Source organism: Equus caballus, chromosome 21, assembly GCF_041296265.1.
Source record: "Equus caballus isolate H_3958 breed thoroughbred chromosome 21, TB-T2T, whole genome shotgun sequence".
Taxonomy (NCBI): domain Eukaryota; kingdom Metazoa; phylum Chordata; class Mammalia; order Perissodactyla; family Equidae; genus Equus; species Equus caballus.
In genome coordinates, this window is record NC_091704.1 from 56242946 (window position 1) to 56257522 (window position 14577).

At 35.3% G+C, this 14577-nt stretch overlaps 1 protein-coding gene across 8 annotated transcripts in view; it reads left to right on the forward strand.

Moving 5' to 3' along the window:
- The window catches only part of CDH18 (cadherin 18), a 903322-nt gene that overhangs the window by 453572 nt on the left and 435173 nt on the right, over positions 1-14577 (forward strand). For 4 of the 8 annotated variants that reach the window (XM_023625813.2, XM_023625814.2, XM_023625815.2 and 1 more), the window contains exon 1: positions 1169-1428. The exons of the other annotated variants lie outside the window; for them this stretch is intronic. The gene's annotated coding sequence lies outside the window, so the exon portion shown is untranslated. Of the gene's footprint in view, positions 1-1168; positions 1429-14577 lie in introns of those variants that run through there. 8 annotated transcript variants of the gene reach the window in all.

Below are 14577 nucleotides of genomic sequence, written 5' to 3' on the forward strand. Positions count from 1 at the left end.
TTTTAAAGAGAAGCTTCCTGAGGCTCAGAGAAGGGAAACAGCTTACACAGGTTCAGGTAGAGAGAAAAGTCTGAGCCAGAACTGGAATCCATGTCTTCTGACCTTTAGAGGGCCTCTTCTCTCTATCACACCACCTCTCTTATGATTAAGTCATTTTATTCCTTTGAATCTCTGAACCTGAGCATTTATAGTATCAACTAAACAAAGCAAGTAATGCTGCTCTCTTAGTGCTTGCAATGACAGAGGGTCTTGAATAATTCTTAATACATCTGCCAGTGACTGTTGGAATAGCCATTCAATTTAGATAAACTTTTACACTTGTTTACTACACTACCTTAAATAGGGATGCTTGATGGTTCTTAGTGAGTATGGGTGACTTTGTGTTGGGAGAAAATGCTAAAGTTATTTCAGCTGTTCACATCAATTTTGAATACAATGATTCCTGAAATCCTTGTTATCAAAAGCTATGTATACTACAAATTGTTTTAATTTATTCTGGAGTAATAAGAGGTGAGAAGTGTGTGTGTGTGTATGTGAGAGAGAGAGTTTTCCTGGCACACGTAAAGGGGGTAGCAAAGGCATTGCAGTTCCCATTGATCTTCACAAATATAATGCTGACCTCCAAGAGAAAGCTCTATCTCATATAATCCCTCCATGCCTTGAGTACTTTGGGGTAAGGCATTAAAGGGCATTACTCAAGCTAAATCTCACGGCTACCACCGGACTATGGATCACTGATGAATGAGCCAGCAGTTGGATGTTTAGCAGGCTGTGACGACTTTGCACGGAAATAGGAAAATTTATTACCAGCCTGCCACATCAGTGCCTGCCCTGCCTGCTTTTTCTCTCCTTCCCTCCCGATGTCTACTCCCACTCCATCTGACAGCCAAACCCCTTCTCGACCCCCAGTTTCCCCTCCCCCGCAGAAAACTGATGGTCTCAACTGTCACGGAGTCCTGGCCATCATTTTTCAAGAGCTGTGGTACTAAAGATGATGCCGTTGGTCCAGGGCTTTGATTCTTTTGCTATTATTGTTAATGGCATTGCTTTCCACATGACCTTGCTGAGGGGGCTAAAGGGTGTCCATTCTGTGTGCCATAGAACTGGTGCAGCCCCCAAAGTACGTATGATGGAGGGGGAAAAAAAGGAAGGAGGCAGAGGGAAAAGCAGCGGACAGGAGAGCCAGGGAGGAGAGGAAGGAGGAGAGACAGGGAGAGGAGAGGATCAGGCGGACAGGCGCAGGCAGCCAATCAGAGGCGCGCTCCGGGGCTGCAGAAGACGGAGCCGCGGAGCCGGGCTCGGAGGAGCGCGGAGCCGGGTCTGGGGCTCTCCGAGGACCGAGCAGCTGTGCCGTGAGCACTGCGAAAGTCCCCTCGCTGCTTCTCATAAATTAAGTTCCTTATCACCAGTTAGGGCAAGTCAGCCAAGGTAAGGCTTCAATAAATGACACTTTACTCTGTAGTGACATTAATATTTTTGTGCAATGGGGCTGCTTACCCGGTTCGGAGTCAAAACAATATTTGGTGAAATCTTCCTCTCAGGTTGGTTTCGCAGGATCTAGTGCGAATGGGAAAGTTGTAGCTAATGCTTCGTCAGCCTTATCGCTAGAATACATTTTTGTATTTTCTTATCCAGGAATGTTACCATAAAGCCTGTGAGATGTGAGTCTGATAATCTAGCTGGGTCTCTGTTTATGTTTATCTGTGGATGTGCTGTTATCTGCCCTGCCCCTGAAGAAGTTGGAGGGATACTCTGCAAGGCACATTTGAATAGTGAGGGCATCAAAATTAGCTGTCATTTATGTCTATCTGTAAAAGTGAGGGAAAGCATTGTCAGAATAGAAACAGGGACGCTGAAATTGTAATTTCGATAGTGCTTTTTAATTATTGCCTTTCCAGTATCCTCTAAAATTACATGATATCGGAGCACCGAAGCTGCAGCAGAGCACGGCTCATTTTCTCTTTTCTGTCTTGCATTCCTTTTTTTCTGTGAATTGCTTCCATAAATGCTTATTAAATCTTATGATGAAACTTTTACTTCTTTTGAAGGGCACTATAAATGATGCATGAAAAGGAATTAGGTAGGCTCCTGTGATCAGCAACACACTTTATTTGGTATATGCCCTTATGTTTGTTAACTCTGACTCATTTCCCTGTCTTAACTTCCTGAACCTGATTTGTTGGGGTCTGGAAATAACGATTATTTTTTCTTAATTTTCATGTCTTAAAAACAAAGTAAAATTATGCTTTACGCATGTTTATGTGCCTCTCTGTGTGTGCATGTGTGTATGTGTGTGTTGTGTGTACAAATGTGGAACTAGGAAAACCTGTCATATGTAACAGGTGAAAGAATAGAATTTTATTAAGTAGTTATTAAAGTATTTCCTTATATCAATGGCTGTTGTATTTAATGAACTTTCAGATTAATCAAAGGTAAATGTTCCTTGCTATTGCCCTGCTAGAAATGAAGAAATACTAAAATAAAATCTTAGCTACAATTATTATGGTCTTTGGTTTTCTCAGGTGATGGCATCACTGCTTTGAGCTGAGAAAGACAGATCAGAGAAAGATTTTATTATGCAGCCAAAAAAATATATATCTAACTACAGTCTCTGACTGTGTTTTGGAAGCTTTATTTTCCACTCCGAGATCACCTACAGATTTTTCAAAGCAGGGGGCTTTCCTTATGCAGTAATTGAACTCCTCTGTTTTAGTAGACTTGTCTTATCAGAGAAAATATTTAATTCTAAATCAAGAGTTTGAGGTCCAGACTAGCTCTTGTCTGTAGCTTGTTGGATGTGGGAGGAGGAAGACAGGATGAGATACTAGTAGAGAATTAGTTCTGTGGTCTAACACTGGTCCAAGCACCAGTTATCATTTCTGTTTCTTTCAAGCCTCCTGTTATGTATTTAATTCTGGATTTCCTGATAATACATTAACCTCGTGTAGGTCAACCCATTTCTTCACTTAAGATGGCATTCATTTAATGGGCCTTGGTGGATAAGTCTTTTATAAACCATAGTGCTGAGGCTTTTTCACAGAGGTAGCTAACTTAAGGGGGGAAAAAATGACATGATACCCCTGAACAAGTTTGATCTCCTATCCTGACAACAAGGGGAGGTAGAAAATGATGATTTGCTATTTTAGATGCAACAGAAATGTCCAACTGAAGATAACCCAATAGCAAAGGAGAATATAATAGTAGAAGGAAGGTAAGTGACAGGAAACTCTAGCTGTAACTCTATCCAGTGAATGTTGAATATAATTAACTCTAACAGTTGGAGGCATGGTCAATAGCAACCAGTGCTTGAATCAATTCTATACATTGAGCAAATTGGAAATTATTATTCTTCCTGATGACCTATTTCAGATGGATATAATAGAATCATGAGAATGAATAGGTTATTTAGTCCAAATTTATAACTTCTTTAGATGAAGGGTGCGATATATAGTGAATATAAAGTACTTTTTTCATTTGGTTTATATAAATGTCATTATTATGCTTTTTGATTTTTGTGGTCTGTTGAATACAAGCCACATATTTACAAGTTTGTGTGTTCCACTTGTCCTGCATTTGGCTTGTTGATGTTTAGAAGACTGAAGTATACCTTATATATTTGCAACCTGATATAATTGTCCTTTAAAATCTGAACATGCATTTACACTTCAACATATCTAGGACAAAACATATTGAACTTATTGACCTGGCAAAATTTACTTGTCTACCCCTCAAATGCTCTATCTGATGCAGTGTAGTCGAGTGAAAAGTGGGAGAAAGAGATTTTGAGATTAAAGACAGAGAGTGTGTAAGGTGTTCTTTTGCTTTTTTTAAAATAAGTAGAAGACTTCAAATTCTTTACTTTGCTTAATTATCTGCCTTTCTTGTAGTTGTGTTATCCGTGTCTATAGAACTACATTCTAGATTAGAGCTTCTTAACCTTGGTGCTATTGATATTTTCGGCTGTATAATTGTCATGAAGCCAGGGCTGTCCTGTGCTTTGTAGGATGTAGCAGCATACCTGTTTTTACCGACGAGATGCTAGTAGTGGCACCCCCAAATTGTGACAACCAAAAATATCTCAAGGCATTGTTAACTGTTCCCTGGGAGATAAAATTGCACTCTTCTCCCTTTGAAAACCACTGATCTAGGAAAAACCAAAGGATGTGTACAGAAAAGGGTCATGTACACACTGAGTAGGCAGCTCCCCTGTGTAGTTCAGTTTTGGTGCTCTAAAATGAACCTTTTTCTTGCTTTAATAATGGATTTGAACTTGCAGGTGTTTCATTAGATCCCTAACACAAAAGTATGAGTGAGCTTATCAGTATTATTTCTTCTGTAAACTCAGAGACTGGGTTTTTTGTCACATGCTCACATCTGTGGGAATAGGAGGAAATAAATACTGAGAAAAGGACAATGATGAGGCTGAAGATAAATTTCATTTTAATTTTTTTCAGATGACCCTTTAATATAAATAATAAATAAATGAAAGGTACTGATTCTCTCTACTCTGAAATTGCTTTCACTATGTTTGTTCGTTTATTTAGTTTTGGAGTATGTGTATATCTTGGGTGTTAGGAGAGGATATTCACTCTAGTAATTCCATGTGCTTTGGGTAGTTTATAATGTTCAAAGACTCCAGAAGTAAAAGGAAAACATTTTGGTTTAAAAAGTGTAGTTCATAACTGGTGGTGATGTGTAGCACAATGGAAAAATGCACTGAGCTTAACGATTTGAAAACATGGCAGAATTTGAAGCCTGCCACCGATTACTTGTGTCACATGTCACTTGTATGTAACCCACTTTTCCTCATCTGCAAAAGGGAATAAGAATAGACATGAGAGCCAAATAATACAAGGTGTTAAATGGGTTGTGTTTTATAAAGATCTACAGTAATGTTGGTAAACTATCATAAATTCAATGTCTTTGACGATTTATTTGATGAGAATTGACTTAGCATGCTAAATCTTCCAGTTATTCTAGAGTAGTTAAAAAATACCTATAAGAAATGATAGCATTAGCTCTTAAAATGTTTCCCATGGATGAAATAGAACATTTTCTCTTTGAAATATGTGATTTAAAATTCTATGTAAACTTCATTTTCCTCTCTTAATTCCATCTTTCCATGTATTATCGACATTTATAATTTGTTGTAAAAATACAGAAATGTAAAACATAGAATACACCTTGAAATTCACTCTTTAACAGTAACCAGTATTACCAGTTTGGCATGTATTCTTAAGTGATTTTTAAATGAATGGAGTGATATAGATATCTACTTATAATTATGAAATTAACATAGATTTAAAACTAAAGAAAAGTTATATAGATTCACACGCATGCATTCACATAAGTATATGTGCACAAACATATGTTTAGATAAAATACACACAACTTGATTAATTGTATAGAACTCATTTTATAGAATGATCACTCTTCCACATGAGTATGTAAAGAATTCATGAATTTGTAACAAGAATCTACTAGGCCATTATGCATAGTCTTGATATTTAACTAGAGTTCAATGTTAGGGACACACATTTGTTTGCAGTTTTCTCTTTTCATTGGGTCAGGTAGGCTACTGCACATTGATTGATGCCCCTGCCATATTGATGGTTATACATTTTGACTATTTCGTATGATAGTATAGATATGCCATCATTCATTTCAGTAATCCCCTATTAAAATGGTGTTCTTTAATGAAGCGTAAAGAGAAGGCCAACACAAATTAAACAATTTAGTATCTCTATCATTGCTGATAGTGTTTTGATTTTAAGTGTAGTGCATGTTCTAGGAAGAGATCTCCAGGAAAATAAATAGACAGTGGGGAAATGTAGAGGCAAGTTTAAGAGGACTATTTGCTCTAGGGTACCCTCACATACCTGGATGGTGTCCTATAGATAACAGAAAATTCTGATATGTAAACTTCTATATAGCTGGGCTACGTAAATTTAGGAAACTTCTTGGTAATTTGGGAATAAAGAACAAAGTTTGATCCCTAAAAGTATTTGAGTGAAATATTTGAATAAAGCAAATATTTCACTTATCTGAGTTCCCCGGGACTGACTTATTCAATATTTTACTTGCGCTGCATGGACTATAATAGATGAATTGCCAGTAAGATGATTTCAGGTTTTGCAGATGCCTCCACTGAAAAGAGGAATTCAACTTTCATTTCCGTTTCATTTTCTGTTTAGGTGACCAAAAGGATCTTCAAATAGATATTTATTGTCATTATGTTTAGGCCTTTAGGGTCAATATATATGACATATATAGCTATACACAATCAGATATGACTGGGAATTTCACTTGATCCAGTTATTTTCTGTCAGTCTACCTAATGCCAAAGTATTTTAAATAAAACTATCTTTTCTAGGTTGAACTCACAGTTATCAGTGGGATTTAAATGAAGACAAGATTCCATTTGAACCTACTGAATCATCATTTTACAAAGAATTTTTGAAACCAATGTTGACAAAGGTGTGATAAAACTCTTACTTACAGTTATTTCTGGTGCAAGTGAAAATTAATATACCCGTTTTGAAAAACAATTTGCAGCCCAGTGCCAGTGACAGGAAAAGGTGGATTCCCTTACATGTAACTTCTGGGAATAAATCATTAGAAGGTAATCCATAGTATTGAAAACATGAAGAAATCCCTCAATAAGTTAAAATCAATTTAAGAATTTGCATCAATCTATAAAATGATAAACTTACAGAAATTGAATATATCAAACAATTCAGAATTTTATATATATTCTGGTTTGAAAAAGGATTTCAAGAAAATTCATTTCGTTGAATAATGTATTGAGACAAAGTGTATATCCCCCAAATTTTTCTGTATTGTTATATTATCTATATTTTTAAACATGTGTAATTAGTACCTTCTAGCTACAATGTATGATGTAAATTTAAATGAGCCATGAAAATATAAACAAAAAATTATTTGTTTGTGTACCTTCTAGCTACAATATGTGATATAATTTAAATGAGCTATGAAAATATAAACAAAATTTTTTGTTGTATGTAATTTTGCTGTGTTTATGGAGAACCTGCTTATTGGCTGATTGGTTCAATTTAACATAGCAATAAATGAGAAAGCCTTGTATTATTGATTAAAAAGTAAACCAGTTCCGAGTAACTATACAGTGAGATTTTCAATTCTAGTGATTGCATTTCTAATTTTAGAAGATTTCTTATATTTTTAAAGCAAAAACAAAGCCAAATTAAATATTAGATTTTATTTTGCTGAATTAAATTCATTTGTGGATATTGCATTCTATTTGGGAAGAGAGATGGTAAAGAAGGGAAGTAATATTTTATATTACTTGTAGAAAATGATAATTGTTAAGAAGGGCATTCTATTTGGGAAGAGAGATGGTAAAGAAGGGAAGTAATATTTTATATTACTTGTAGAAAATGATAATTGTTAAGAAGGGAAAATAAAAGTGAGATGTGGAACAAAAGTTTTGAAGAGATGGGTGGTGGTTTGATGTTTTAGCTATTACTTCTATGAAGCCCTAACCAAGAAGGTGACTTTGAATAAAACCTTGGCGGAAATATGCTTATGAACAGTGTTGATATCTGAGAAAACAACTTCCAGGGAAGGTGAGAAATGAGAGCAAAAGTCCTGGGAGGAGAGCATGCCTGACCTATTTGAAGAATAGCAAAAGTCTGGTTAACTGGAGGGAAATAATGGAAATGGAACAGAAGAGGGGATACTTAAGAGACAATGGAAATCAGATCATGTGTACATCCCGTAGATTAGTGTAAGGACTTTGCATTTTTTCCTAAGCGAATTGAGGTGGCATTCAGTATTTCTGAGTAGAGAAGTAACATGATCTGATTGATATTTCAACACGAAACTCTGGCCACTGTGTTGTGCTTAGACTGAAGGGAGGTCAGTTATAGAGCTATTACAATAATTTTGAGGAGAGATGATGGTAACTTGCACCAGAGTGAAAGCCAGTAGAGGTGGAAAGAAGAGGTTGGAGTCTATATTTATCTTGAAATAAAGTGGAGAGGACTTGGTGTTGTATAGGATGTAGGAGTGGTGGATGAAAGTGAGGATAAAGGATACATTTTGTTTTCTGTATCCTGAGAAACTGAAAGGATGGAGTTGCTATTCCCTAAGAAGGGAAAGAATTGGAGAGAAGCAAGTTTGACGGGGGAAGGAGGGCAGGCAGTGGATATGAAGAACTGAGCTTTGTAGATTTTTAGATTATGTCCCAGTGGGGATGGCATGGGATCGATTGACTACACAAGCGTGGAGTTCAGAGGAAATCAAGAATCATCACTCTTAGACTGCATTTAAAGTGAAAAAACTGAATGTGAATGAAAATATGCAGAAACACAATGGTCAGGACCTGGAGCAACCCCACATCTATACATTGGGGAAATGAAGAAAAAGCAACACAAGAAGTTGAGAAGAAGTAGCTTAAAAGGGGGAAGAAACCCCTATGAGTGAAGTATCTTGAAAACCAGGGGAAGATGGATTTCAAGGAAGAGACTGTCTTCAAAAACATTTTAAATTATTGAAATGGAAAGTCTCCAAAATGTATAAACACATATTCAACATACACATTCTGGCCATTTTCATTTTAGTTATAAAAAATTTATTTCCTTATTTTTCTTAAAAAATGGTCATCGTTGAAGGACGTTATTCATTATAATTGCTTACTTTTTTCAGACTTATCTACTTATAGTACTCAATCATTTTGGAGTCAATGTGAGCCTGACATTAGAAACAACTGGAAAGTTTCTTGATGTCCAAAGGATATTGACACAAAATTATTAGCTTAATCATCTGGAGACTTTATTCATTAATATAGTTCTTCTCTTCTAATGTTTTCATTGGCTTTACCTAAAGTCTAATGTTACAATTATTGCTTTTCAGATCTGATAAATTTACAACATAAAATATATTTCATTTAGTGATAACTGAAAATGTTCCTTTTTGCCAACCCCAAATTATTCTACAAATAATTATAAAAGAAGAGCAGATCAGATGCAAAAGTTTCCTTTTGCCAATAATCCAATTAAGGGATTGTATGTTTTTACTAGTGATACAACCTACTGGTGATTTATATCCACCCTTTGAAGTACAAGGTAAATACAAATATAAATCTACAGTTTCAGCTGCAGGTATGAAGTGACGATAAAGTTGTGAAACTGATCTTTAAGCAAATATGCAAGATTACTATATTAGTAGAGTATATTAATGATACTCACACCAGTTAAAGTGTTCTCACATACAAGTATTCCAAGACACATACACACACATAAGCAACCTTATGGCTTTATGATTACATTCTGTTTCTTAATCTAAATGGACAGTAATCAGCTTGAGGAACTAGCACTTTATCAACCACTGTTCATTTAGAATGTTTATAATCTCAGCTAAATTAAGTGATGTAACTTCTGAAACTCAGTTTTCTGAGAGAAATTACAAAAATTTAAATAATGTATAAGTGCTGTGTGTGACTACATTGAAGACTAATGTGGTTGACAGAATAACGGCCCCTAAAGTTGTTCAGTTACTAATTCATGTAACCCGTGAATTTGTTATGTTATGTGGTAAAGGAGGATTAAGAATGCAGATGAAATTCAGGTTGCTAATCAGCTAACTTAAACTAGGGAGATGATCCTGGATTATCCAGGTAGGCCCAATGTAATCAAAAGTGGAAGAAAGAGACAGAAAGGAGGTCAAGATAATATCTCATGAGAAGGACTGAATCTGACATTGCTGGATGGAATATGGAAGAGGGCCAGGTACCAAGAGCTTTGGGCAGCCTCTAGAACCTGGAAAAGGCAAGGAAATGGATTCTTCAATTAGATCTTCTAGAAAGGAATGAACTCATGCTGATACCCTGCTTTTAGCTCAGTTGTAACTCATTTCAGACTTTTGACCTGACCCTTGTCAGACTTCTGAACTACAGAACAGTAAGATAATAACTTTGTGTTGTTGGAAGCCACTGAATTGTGATGCTTTGACACAGTGACAATAGGGAACCAATACAGCTAGCATCAGGAGGTGTATTAAGTTCTGCCTTTGTTTTATAAACAGCATATCATGTGAAATTTCTGAGAATAAAGGTGTAGAATATTATTGAATATGTAGTAATTGCACTATTAACCTAAGATTTATTGTTTGACACTAAATTGATGGAAAATTATAATATCAAATCTGAATGATGTTTCCTAAAAGAGAATGTAAGCTGTAATTATCCCAAATGAAAGAAAATAATGTACCCTATGTGTATTCTTTCTTTTTCCAGTAAGTATATTGTACTGCTATTTATATGAGTTTACTAGTCGTCTTCTTCCTATGTCCAAATGTACTTTAAAAAGCATTAGTTTGTCTAACTGCCTTAGGTAGATTATTCATTTATGTAGCAATGCGAACATTAACACACAAAGTGAAATATAGAATTACAGCAAAATAAATAAGCCTCTCCCCATTTACTTTTGCAGTGTAGGAAATATTTATTCAACTTCTGAGCAATACCTTTTAAAAAAAGCAAAGTTAATTATGATAGAACATTCTTTAGCTTAGAAAGTATAAAGATATAACCTGGTATGATTAACAAAGATGGATTTAGAATGAGAATATAGAATTCTGTATTCTTTTACTGATGTAACTACTTTTTAAATAAGTGACTGAGATATTGCTTAACCAGCTCAAAACTGTTAAACAGGGAAAAAGTTATTTATCTGAACTTCCATCATCTTGGTCTGAGTGCCCTGATCTGCTTCCAAAGGCCCTGGCTGGGCACCCAGAGGCAGGATTGACTCCAAGACACATGTCCATCCCTACATACAATCAAGTGCCGTTTTATTTTCCTCTAATATGTTTTGCTTTTCTGATTTATTGTTTTGATTTTATTAATTCCTTAAGTGGTAGGTGCTCAGCATAACAAGTCAAATGATTAGAAAGATTAATAACTTCCATTTCCTTTACTTTAATCCCTGCTCAGCTGAAATATCCAAAAATTGTAATTTTTTATCCATCTGCAACCTCTCTGTGCATCTATGTAATGTGTGTAAACACATATATTTAAACATATATATACATATAGAAATATTATGATATGTACCCATTGTTTTTTTCAACTTTATTTTTTTAAAGTAAATGTGTTATTTTATTCAGGTTACTCTACAACAAAGTTTTACTTGACATTAGATCATCAAAACCTGTAGAAATCGGTATATAAATCTGATTCTTGCTTATTTTTATTACTTGTCTCTTTCTCTTAACCTGTTTTCAGCGCTGTTTCTGTCTTTATGTCCAGTCACATTGCGTCCCTTTTTTCACTCTTCAATCTTATCCCTCTTAATTTGTTTGTGTTCCTGTTTTAGTTAGCTTGGGCAGCCATAACAAAATACCATGAACTGTGTGGCTTAAACCATAGGAATTTATTTCTCGCAGTTCTAGAGGGTGAGAAGTCCAAGATGCTGGCCAATTCAGTTCCCTGCTTTGGGCTCCCTTCCTGGCTTGTAGGCGACCACCTTCTCGTTGTGTCCTCAGATGGCAGAGAGAGAGCAAGCTGGTGTCTCTTCTTATAATGGTACATTCCCATCATGAATGCCACACCCTCATAGTCTCATCTAAAGCGAATTACCTTCCAAAGGCCTGTCTCTAAAGACCATCACATTGTTGGGTTAGGGCTTCAACATATGAATTTAGGGGTTACACAATACAGTCCATAGTAGTTCCTTCTTCTGTTTTCTGATTTTCAACTCTATATGATGATGATATTTCCAAACATCCTATTTCTTCCCTCTACCATTCTTGATTCTACCAGTCATTCTCTTTGATCCCCTCCAGTCCTCATTCACCCCTTTCTCCGAAGATACCTTATGTGACTCCTAAAGAATATAGCTGAATATTTTAACCATCTATTTTTCCTGAAACCCTTTAATACTACAGACTAAGTCCACACTCCTTCTCTGAAATGTTTCTGGTGACAATCATCAGTTAGATCATTCAAGCTACTTTAAAGCTCGTGAATATTTGCTTAGCTACTACTCTGCCTGCTGTATACCCTAAAGTGCTGAGAAAACAAATTTTGGAATAATATATATCGTAAATATATGTATATATATGTAGAGAATAATATATATATGCAGAGAATGTTATTTTTTTATCAAATCTTTTCCTATAATTATGTAGATTGCCAAAATCTGTGACATTTTGCATTATCTCTGATATATAAGACCATTTCTTTTCTGGATTTATTGAATACATTTTGTAAAGTGAAATTTAAAATTATTTGTTTCAGAGTTTTAAACAGAATTTCTGGAAGCTTCATTAAGAAAAATTTACTTTGAGCCATTTGGTAGTCACCTGAGTAATAGAAGGAAAAACTTAAGAAATGACAAGAATCAGTAGTACATGAACATTACTGGTTCGAAATTACTGAAGCGAGAGTCACCCTTTCAGATGAGATGCTCTCACCAACTTCAAAGGCAACTCTCGTGTGTTTGAAGATATGTAACAGTTAAGAAGATCTTGTTTTTCTGAGAAAGCATCTCACTCCATTTCCAGTCCATTCTAAGAAGAATTTCATATGTATGCAAAAAGGTATTTTTAACACAAATTTGGTATTAGCATCCTGAAGTGCTGACTCTTCTGAGTGTAAAACTGTGGCTTTCAGAAAGAAATTAACTAGGACACTCTGTCAGCATCCTGGAAATGATACCCATTCTCTTACTAAAAAAAAGGAAACAAAAACAAATGCCAAACATTTAAAATGAAAAAGCAACACATAACTCAATGAGAAGGCTAGATTTTTCTAATCAATAAACTCTACAAGAATAGTTCATTCTTAGCTAATATGTGTTTATCTCTCTAATTTATGAACAACAAAAAAAGCTTTATTTGTAAAACTACAATTTTCTAACAGACATAAAATATTTAAAATAAGAATTTCTTCAGATTGTATTTAATTGTTATTGATCTTTCTGCTTTATCTAAATGCTCAACTCAGAGCCTGCCCTTCAGATGTTTATCAAAGTACACATTTCCCCTGGAAACGTCACGGTTTACTTTTCTGTGTATTAATTTTTCCTCTAATCCCAGTACATTTTCTCCAATTTATTGCATTTCATTAAAAAATTGCTACATAAGGAGATGATAATTTTATGAAATATATAAGTAGCACATTTTGGCAAAATGTTGCAATGGATAAAAAGTGAATTTAGTATAATTTTTTATAGAGTGTAGAGACTTGATATGCTGAAAATTTTCATAGAAATTATCTAATTTATACTTTGACCTCAGATTTTAATTAACATTGATTTATTTAAATTTATAATTATATATAAGTATATAACTCCCCAGACCCTCCCTCCCTTGGCTGCATCATTGAATTATCCCTTCCGAGTTTATAATTTGTATGTACACAGTTAGCCATGTTAACTGGAAGTCTTTCCTGGAACCTCTGTAGGTTGGGCAAGTGTTATTAGCTTCATTTTGTATGAGAGTAAACTGAAGTCATACAAATTCACAGATTTGCCCAATGGAGCACATTTCATAATAGCTGAATCAGAATGGAGTCCTGTCCTCTTCCATCTGTCATGCCTCTCCACCACCCAGCCTCCATACCCCCTTGACGCTGGATCTCAGCTAATGGCCTTGCCTCACATTACAATTATAAAATTTCTAAAATAAATGGGACGATTATATCTCATGTCACCTCCACCAGATCTGTGTGCAAACTTGTATCTATACTCCAATCCCTTTTCTCTGACCAAATTGTAGTGAAGGAACACCCCTGTTATTATCCACATGCTGTTGTTAGGTTTCTCTCCCCAGACCCTCCCTGACTCCTCCCCTTATTTGGCTTCATCATCAAAGTATCCCTTCCTAACAGAACATTCCCCTAAGTGTGCTCTGGTTAACTCTCATCCTTAACAAAGTACCCCACTACACATTTATGATGCTGAGATTTAACATATTTCAGTCGTCACAAGTGATGCCACCATTTACACAAATCAGAAAACTAAGAGATATTGTTTATATCTTCCTCATCCTTATTCCTCACATCACTACCAAGGTCTATATATTCTACCCCTAAAATATATTTAAAATGTGTTCATCTTTTGTCTGAAATGTCCTTCCCTCACACTTCTCTAGGGCTACCTCTTTATCCTTCATGCTTAATCTCATCCTATTAAAAATAATGTCTTCTTCATATAGTAGCTCTCTATCATACTAGCCTATTTTCTCATGCTCTTCAGTGATACTCTTTAGTTATTAGTTTACTTATTTCCTTTTTCTTACCTCCAATGAGAATGTAAACCCTACTTAAACTAGGATCTTGCCTGTTCATTCACCTTTGGATCACCAATGTTTAAAATACTGCCTGGCACATAGCACAGAATATATCCCAGAAAATATAAGAGAAATGTATTCATAGACTAAAATTTAAACAAGTCCGACTTTTTAAAGTAAACTTTTAAAAATTGTAATTGAAGTATAACATACATAGACTATAGCGCACAAGTCATAAGTGTTCAGATAAATAACTACCAAAAGTTGAGCGTGCCCAGGTAACAGGTAACCACCATCTATATAAAA